The 8,191-nt window shown below is 48.8% G+C and overlaps 1 long non-coding RNA gene across 2 annotated transcripts; it reads right to left on the bottom strand.

Annotated features, from left to right (window-relative positions):
* Window positions 1–285: 285 nt before the first annotated feature.
* Window positions 286–5,650, bottom strand: LOC132694277 (uncharacterized). Of its 2 annotated transcripts, XR_009617224.3 has the most exons (4): window positions 5,498–5,650; window positions 3,205–3,463; window positions 944–3,150; window positions 286–482 (listed from the first exon to the last, which is right to left on the bottom strand). It is a non-coding gene; the product is annotated as an uncharacterized LOC132694277 (long non-coding RNA). The 2 variants fall into 2 exon arrangements; XR_009617230.2 differs by lacking the exon at window positions 3,205–3,463.
* Between the last annotated feature and the right edge of the window lie 2,541 nt (window positions 5,651–8,191).

Raw genomic sequence — 8,191 nt, forward strand, 5'->3', positions numbered from 1 at the left:
TGGAAGGATAAGGCGGTGATGCAGGGCTGTGTGTGTGACTGGATGAGGACATGTATCTGGAACTGTGCCCACTTACAATGACATGAAAGTAAACATTGTGTAGTATAAGCAGGGCTTTCCCTTTACTGGGACTCACAAGATGGGACCTTTGGGCTCATGTGGAAACTGAGGCTTAGAGAGTTTTAAATGTCCGAGATCTCCCGGCAAATCAAATCAATGGCTGAGACATACTTAGACACTGTATTAGTTTGCTGGGGTTGCCCTAATAAAGTACCACACACCGGGTGGCTTAAACAATAGAAATTTATTTCTTTTGCCGTTCTGGAGGTTTAGAAGTCCAAGATCAAGGTGTTGGCAGGGTTGGTTTCTTTCGGGGTCTCCCTCCTTGGCTTGTAGATGGTCTTCTTCACGTGGTCCTGACTTCCTGTGGTCTTTTCTCTGTGTCTGTGTTCTAATTTCTTCTTATAAGCACACCTGAAATACTGGATTAGAGCCCACCCATATGACCTCATTTTACTTTAATTACCTCTCTAAAGGCCCTGCCTCCAAATATAGTCACCCTCTGTGGTACTGAGGGTTAGGACGTCAACCTATGAATTTGGGGAGGAACATAATTCAGCCTATAAGAGACACCAAGACTCTGGACTCCCGGGCCAGTGCTGTTGTACCCACATCAGACTGATAAGGGATCTGGCGGATTTTGTTCCTGAACTGGTTCGATTTTGTTTGGTTTCTTAAGGATGGGGAAGTTGTTGAGGACCAGCGTGAGATTTAAAAATGTTTCCCAGGGCCAAGGCCCAATGGGAAACTGAGGGAGCACTGCCTGAGGAATCTAAGATTAGACAGACCACCAAATACTGGGAAAAGTAACCAGAATCTTTGGACGGGAAGGAACCCTGTGAGCTTAACTTGACTATATGGGGGAGAGGAGATGAGAATTTACCTGGTGTATTCAGAGATCCCAGTCATCAGACGACTCTCCCCAGGCTGGCAAGTTCTTTCTTATGCAGAATCAGCATTCCTAACGCTAATTAAGCTCAACTCCCTTCCCTGGGCTTCAGTCATCAGAGTTGGACGATGAGACAGGTTTCTTTCCTTTGACAGCATATTAAGGAAACTTCTCTATTCAAAGCAGCCTCGGTCCTCACGTGAGGCTGCGAGGAACAAAAGTTGTGTTTACCCATTTGCTCTCTGCCTGAGCCCTCCAGCCCCTCTGCAGGCCCTGGCCAGCTCTGGGGAGTGGGGCAGAAACCAGGGGAACAGAGAAACCCTTTAACTTCACAGAAATTACAGATGGGCTCTAGCGGGATTATGGAGCATGGTGTGGGTATGCTGAAGCCTGTGCCCAAAAGTGGTCGCTCCTGGGCTGGGAGGGCTCCGCCATCATGGCATTTGTTGGTGTCTGTGTAGTCTGCCATGGAAGGTAAGCTTGGATCCTGGGGTTTAGAGGGAGCGGTGAAAAAAGTATTCAGCTGAAGTGCAAAGAGCTAGATGCAGCACGGCTTAGGGATCGAAATACCTGGGTCCTGGTGTCTGTCTGAGCCTCAGTTTCCCTTCCTTCACAATGAAGTGGTTCGATTAGGACATCACTAAGATCCTTCCAGCTCTGAGAAAAAAAACTAGAGGATGCTGGGGGGCAGGGAAGGAATACTCTTTGTAGAAAATCAAATGATGGACTATGTGTCTCCGTGAACCAAACCAGGCACAGAAAACTCTCCATCTTCATTCCAGAGTTGGTGGGGGGTGGGGGAGAGGGGGTGTTAGCTGTGGTGTCTCCTCATTTGACAACTCAACCTCTTCCACAGGGCCCCTGCAGCCACACCATGGGGAGCTGTGTCCCTTAGGGACCCTGCCCCCCAGGGGAGGGAGGCAAAGGCAAGATGAGGCAGGACAATGGCAGGGTATCTGCCTGGTGCCAGCAGTCAGGTGAAAGCAGAGAAATCAGCCCCCTGTCTGCTCAGTTTCAAATATCAGAATAAGGGATCCAATTTGATAGCTTTCATCTGAAGTTAATGGATAATGAGGTGCAGGATCAGCCTTATGCATTGATGCAGTTTAAAGCCCCTGGGAAGACTCTGTTTCCCCCTCCCCAATTATCTTGCCACTGAAATGCTGTGAGCTCCACCATTAGAGCACGAGGTGTTAAGTGCGGTCCTCTGCAGATCACATCCTTTCAAATAGAAAAGCACCGCTGGGGTAGTTTATCAAACAAGGATAGAACAAGAAAAGCACTGCTGGGGAGTTGGGGGAGGGATGCTCAGGGAGTGAGGGGTTCTGAAGATTAATCTCGAGATACTTCTCAGTTTCACATTGGCTGACCCTGGTGAGAAAGCTAGACTCTGCCTGGGGTAGTGGAAAGTCAAGGGCTCCCCTAGAACCCAGAGGCCTCAGCTATGGGAAAGGGGTGGACTCCAAGTGGTGAGGGCAGTCATTATGCTGAGAAATCACAGGGGCTGCCAGTAACACTGAATTCAGAGAGAGAAAAATGCCAATAGTGTGCATGCATTTGGATTGGCCACTGTAGGAGCCAGTGTACAAGTGCCCTCCCCACCCCCCCACCCCCGCCCCCCGGTATGTCCATAGGATGTAAAACTTTTTTTTTTTTTAAATATCAGTTTCATTGCCATGACTATCTGCTGTTTATCTAACCCACGAGGCATGACTTGGAAGTGTTAAAACATAGCAGATGGGGAAACCTGGTTCAAACCTGGCTATGTGACCTTGGGCAGGTGACTTAACCTTTCTGAGATTACATTTCCTCATCAAATTCAGTATAAAGCACCTGGCATATAGTCATCTTCTCTAAATGGAAGCGATTATGGTTATGAGTATTGAGGGGGCTTCAAGACACTGTCCATAAATTGGAACTAAGTCATGGAATGAATGACCACCATGTTCAGAACAAACAGAAGCTCACATCGTGATAAATTGTGCATAATGTTCTTTTTACCTGGATGAATCCAGTTTCTTTCCAACTTCATTTCATCTCTCAAGATCTATAATCAGTAATATTACTGTAATATGACTTTATCAGTAATAAAGATGCAGAGAGAGAGTTCTGGATTCCTCTAAGCATCTTGGAAACCTTAGGTTCGGGGTGAGGATAGCCTTATCCACAGAGAGGATGGATGGCTGCCTCCATGATAGGGACTTAAAAAAAAACAAAAACATAAACTACCCTCACACAAATTTCTATCATGCCACCAGGGCAGCGAGGTGGAGGCTGACCTCAGGGTCTGGGTATCTGGGCAGCAACACCCAGGATCTCAATGACAGGCCAAGCTGCTCCGTCTGTGATGAAGACTCTCATGACATTGACTCTGGCTCTCCACCCTGGGCTGGGGCTGAGGAAGTGAGCTCCACAGATCACTGGGACTCCAGGGGGCTTTTTAGGTGGTCCAAGAGACTACTCGCAATCCGTCATCCAAAAACTCATGTCTGGTTTGTGTTTTCATTGTAATCTCTGAGAAGATACGATTTTTTATTTAAAGTGGAAGGAAATGAGTATTTTAAAAAGTGTAGCCATGGGCATGATTATTCACTCAGGAAAAATATATGTGCGAAAATGTGTGCATATACAAATGTATATATGCACACACACACACACACACATATATATATATATATATATATATATGCACATGTCTCCTTCCTTTCCCTTCCCTTCCCTTCCCTTCCCTTCCCTTCCCTTTTTTTTCTTTTCTCAATGCCAAAAGAGACCGGGGGGATAGATGGGGCCCGGCATCTCTGAGGTCTGGCCTGAACAGTCTGAAAGCCCCTGATACCGATGTTACATTTGCAGGACCAGCCATTCTCCTGCACTTGACTCCGATGTTCTGGCATCATGCAGGCACCCGTCCCCTCTCTAACCCAGTCTGCCTCTAAACGATGTGCAGGCAATTTCTGCCCCCCAACGCACAATCAGAGAAGAATCTGGTTCTTCCCACATCATCCTAAACATTGCTGTGAGGCCAGGGAAACAACATTAATACCCAAAACTCTCTGGGGCTCAGCTACTCTCCTCCCCAACCTTTCCCCCCACCCCAGATTAGGGGGAAATTCCCTTAACAGGGATGGGAAAAACTGGGAATGGGAGAGGAGAATTGGGAAGGGGAGACTGTGCTAAATAGGTGTAAACACGAAGAGGGGCTGTGTAAGTGCGCCGTGGATGGGAGGAGGAGGAGCCGGAGGGTGGTAATTAGCTTATTATTGTTTCCCCTGGGTGTTGTGAGAATTCCTTAGGAGACACTTGTAAAAAAGCAGAGGGAAGACAGTAAATACACATCTAATGATATGCTAAATAAATTATTATTGTTATTATTATGACTATTATCATAGCAATTGCAACTTGCTCCTTGCATCCAAGTTTCCACTAGAAATGGGAATTAGACCCCTTATAGCCAGGCCTCCATGCTGTCACTATGCCCTCAGGATCCCTCCCCCTGCCCCCCCCCCCCCCCCCCAGATGAGTGGAGTAGTAGGGCAGTGTAGACCAGGCTTCAGTTAATAGCCACTCTCCTCGTTTCTGCAGGAGAGCCGATCGGGAGCTCGGCATAAGCAAGGCCTGTGCCTGGTGCCTGCTCTAGAAAAGGAAAGAAGGAAGAGAGCTCTGCCAAGAATGGCAGAGAAGAACTGCCTGACTCCTAAGCAGAGGCACTCAGGGAGGGTACAAGCAAAAGGAGATAACTGGAGATGGGTCACAAGAAGCAAGGGAGACGCAGCCCAGAGATCATGGGCTTCCTGGTCTCTGTATGAGCCCAGCAACCCTCAACAACACTGTGGGTATGCACATTTTGGTGGGGAGAGGGCAGATTGTTTTTATCTGCTTCTCAAAGGAGGTTGGGACCCAGAAACAGCTAGGAGCCATTCCAGCCCAGGTAAGAGAGCTAGGACTCTCCAGGATTAATGATGTATGGCCAGGGTTTCTCATCTCCCGTCTTTTGGCCAAGGACAATCATTGTCTGAAGCCACAGGTTCTGAGGTTTACAGCAACTGCCCCCACCCCAGCCCGATCCTGGCCAGAGTCCAGGCACCTGCCCAGAGTCCTGCTTAGGCAAACCCATGTAAATGCTGGACCCTCCGTTCTCCCACTCAGCATTTCTTTAGGCAAAGCACCCACCATCTCTATGGGCATTAGGTGTTCTGGGGAGGGAAGGGCTGGGTGTTTCAGGAGGAAACTGTCAGAGTCTGGGGCTAGAATTAAGGTTTAACTTAGATCCCTCTCTGGATCTTGGACCCTCACCCAGATACAGGACAGATTGCCCCTAAAGACTCTTATGGAAAAAAGGAATCGCATTTGGGAGAGTCTTCCTTGCTCCAGGCCTTGATGGGAGAGGCAAGGCTGACCCTTCCCTGCAGACCTAGATCCTCACTAGATAGAGAAACTGCCTATACTCACCCCATACACTCACGGTGACCTGCCTTCCCCAAACTCCAGGACCTATTCTGCACAGACCAAATCTACAGGGAGTGATGACAGGTTAAAAAAGAAGGGCACCTGGGTGGCTCAGTCGGTTAAGTGTCCGAATCCTGGTTTCAGCTCAGGTCATGAGCTCGAGGTTCACGAGTTCAAGCCCCACATCGGGCTCTGTGCTGGTGGCTCTTCCCTGGTGGTGCAAAGCCTGCTTGGGATTCTCTCCCTCTCTGCACCACCCCCCCCCCCCCCCCCGCAAAACAAATAAATAAACTTAAAAAAAAAAAAAAGAACTATATGAAACAACCTAATTAGAGAATATTACCGAATCAGAAAATTTGTGAACTTTTTAAGTGAAAAAACTTTTAAAATATTTATTCTGATGCATTTGGTAGTATCCCTAGAGCCCAGCTGAGGGGTTTCCTTCTACCAGGGTGCCTGTATCATGCTGATTTATTTTTTGTTTTATTTATGTATTTCTTTTTTTTTAATGTTTATTTATTTTTGAGAGAGAGAGAGTGCAAGTGGGTGAGGGGCAGAGAGAGAGGGAGACACAGAATCTAAAGCAGACTCTAGGCTCTGAGATGTCAGCACAGAGCCCGACATGGGGCTCGAACCCACAAACCGTGAGATCGTCACCTGAGCCGAAGTCAGACGCTCAACTGACTGAGCCACCCAGGCACCCCTATTTATGTCTTTCTTAATGGACCAAGTGGTAGTTCCTTTTTGGAGCCCTCAGGCTGACAGGCAGCTCCTTCCCAGTCCAGGTCTCAGTTCTGGTTTAGTTTTCATGTGCTTGGGGGTCTGGGGAGCCAGGAGGCTGGGGTGGGGGATGGAGTCACTCTATGGGGGCAGATCCTGGCTTCGGTGCCTCACTCTACCCCCTACTCGCCTGTCTCAGCTCAGGCTGCTCTCTGCTGGGCACTAATCTCCAGCCACCATGGGCTCCTGGCCTGGCTCCAGCCAGGGCCCCCAGGTGCCTGCTAGCTAGCTCTCAGCAGTGGCCACAGAAGGTGAGATTCTCTCCACCAAAAGCTGTTGCACTGACCGCCATTCGGTTTATCTCCACAAGCACGTATCGGGCTACCCCTCTGTGTCAGGCAGAAGATAGAGTCCTTGTCCCGGAGAAGCTCCAATCCCGTGGGCAGGGGTGTGTGGAGGGTGGCACTTGGCATTTAACCCCAGCCCAGGGGTCTTCACTTCCTTGCCAGAATCCTAGAGATCTTGGAAGCCTGACCGGCCACTGATCCTGAGTGCAGGGAAACTCCCTCAAACAAACCATTGAGCAAAGAGGTCTGTGACTTCCTGGTTTAAAGAAAGAAAGATGGAAAGAACGGGGGCCAGGGGAAAAATGTCTTTTCTCCTGGGATGGTTGGTGGCAGGGGAAGAATTGTGGAGTCCGGGCCCAGTTGGCACCTGGAAGGAGGCTGGAGAGAGAGCCAGGTAGATGTGAGCGGGAGAAATGAGGTCTAGAGGTGCCGATCCACGTTCCCCACACATTAGAGGCAAATTCTCCCCTCAAGGCCCAGGGCAGTGCTGGTAGGAAGCTGGAGGGTATAGCCTTCTGTACCCAGAAGGGAGGGAACCCCAAGCTGGGGAGCAACAGAGGAGTGACCCAATGGAGCAGGATTAAGCTCCTGAGGCCTGGGCCTCCAAAAAAGGGGGTTGAGCAAGGCCTCCTGAAACTCCCATCAGAATAAGCCCAACACTTGAAAATTCACCCCTCAAACTACCACACAGGCTCCTACCACACAGCCCCCCCAGGGGCACAGGAGGCCCCCGGTGAAAGCAAGCTTTATTTGGCCACAGTCCCTGGCTTTCCTGGCCGTAGCCCCAGAGAGCAAAGGCAGTGAAAGCGCACCCCTCCCTGTCCTGTCCCTAAGTCTCCTGACCTCCGAAGCCACCTTTCTGAGACCCTGAAACTGGGGTTCAAGAGCAATGTGCCAGGAACGCAGAAGGGGCTAGGTGGTAGCTGGCCTTTAGTGCATGAAAGCCAAACCCAAGGCCTGCTCCCGGGCCGCGGAGCTGAAGTGTACCTCCAGGTTGTGGTACTGTTCCCGGCCTCCCCTTCCACAAGACCCGCGCCCACGACCATCTGTACCTGCCCCTCACAAAACCAGCTCCCTGTCTTCAGGCAGTGCCTGGGGTTCACCGCTGTCCTCCTTGACTGTTCCCACCACACCCCAGTCATTTTGCCTCCTCTTCTCAAGGCTTCCTATGTTCTGTTTACCTTGTGGCCCTCTCCCCGTAAGTAAAGAACTCTGCTAGCTGATTTCCTAGATGGCCCGATCCTGCTTTTCAGTTGGCTCTCTGGAAATATTTCTGTGAATAAGTCTCTCTCAGCCCCTACATATAAATATGTCTGTACAGAGATAGACTGGTCTGAGCCCCAATACACACACATCACGAGGTAATTACACCCTTATATACATACAGATATCTCTACAGAGTTATATTCACAAGTGTCTATAACTCTACAGAGAGATAGCAGCATGTACATATAGGACTATAATTACTTATGTCTATTTTTATAACTATGTAGTTATAAATAGAGATGCCTATATATAGTGATAATAATATAGAAATATCTCCACAGCCATATATGGCTCTGAGTGAATGTTCTAACTACTCTATATCACAATCAATAAGTATATATCTCCTGATACATAATTCTAACGATATACATTTATCTATATAGCTGCTCGGAGATATAAATCTGTCAGGATATCAAATGTCCATAAAACTGGATGGCTGTAAGAGAGTCGTATATTTTCTCAT

Source organism: Panthera onca, chromosome B4 (assembly GCF_046562875.1).
Source record: "Panthera onca isolate mPanOnc1 chromosome B4, mPanOnc1 haplotype 2, whole genome shotgun sequence".
Classification (NCBI taxonomy): domain Eukaryota; kingdom Metazoa; phylum Chordata; class Mammalia; order Carnivora; family Felidae; genus Panthera; species Panthera onca.